Raw genomic sequence first — 787 nt, forward strand, 5'->3', positions numbered from 1 at the left:
CTCGACCCCGAGCCACCTGCCTGGGTGTCGCGGGCCCCCCAGGTTCCTCCCTCCGAGCCTCCCCCAAACCCGGATGCATGGTGTGTACCTGGGCTCTGCGCCTCCTGCCTGCGTCCAGCCGGGCGTCTGGCTGCCCGTGTCCTCCTGTCTGTCTGAACAGCCCCTGACGGCAGCGGCAGCCTGGCCCATCAGACCCTCCAGTGTGTGTGTGTGTTTGTGTGTGTGTGTGTGTCTGTGTCTCCCTCCTCAAGCTCCGGGGGTGTTTAGGGGAATCCCAGGGAAGTGAGGTGGTGCGTGTATGCGTGTGTGTATGTGTGTGTGTCCCTGATGGGGGGGGGGGGGTGGGGGGGGGGTGCCTGGAGGTGGGAGGTGGCCAAGCAGGAAGGGGCAAGCAGTCGCCCAGACAGGCTGTCTCCCGCCTGCCCCTTACGCAAACACACACACTGGCCACCGGCTTCAGAGGTGACCCAGACAGACAGACAGACAGAGACTTGGGGGGGGCCACTGAGGGCACAGAATGGGGGTTTGCGAATGAGCCAGGGAGAGGCGGGACCGGACACATGGACAGGGGGGAGGAGCCGGGGCTGAAGCGGCAGAGGAGGGCACCCCGGGTGGGCGGAGGGGGGATCCCCACGGGGTCGGGGCGGCGAGAGGACACCCCGACAGCCTCCGCAATGTCCGGGGCCCAACTTCCAGCGCAACATGTGTAGCCGCGTCCTCGCCTAGCCGGGGCGGCCTCAACCTTGGGGACAGACAGGGCAGGACGGACTGAGGAAGAGAGCCGGAG

The sequence above is a fragment of the Bison bison genome, unplaced genomic scaffold, assembly GCF_000754665.1.
Source record: "Bison bison bison isolate TAMUID 2011002044 unplaced genomic scaffold, Bison_UMD1.0 scf7180017864285, whole genome shotgun sequence".
Classification (NCBI taxonomy): Eukaryota; Metazoa; Chordata; class Mammalia; order Artiodactyla; family Bovidae; genus Bison; species Bison bison.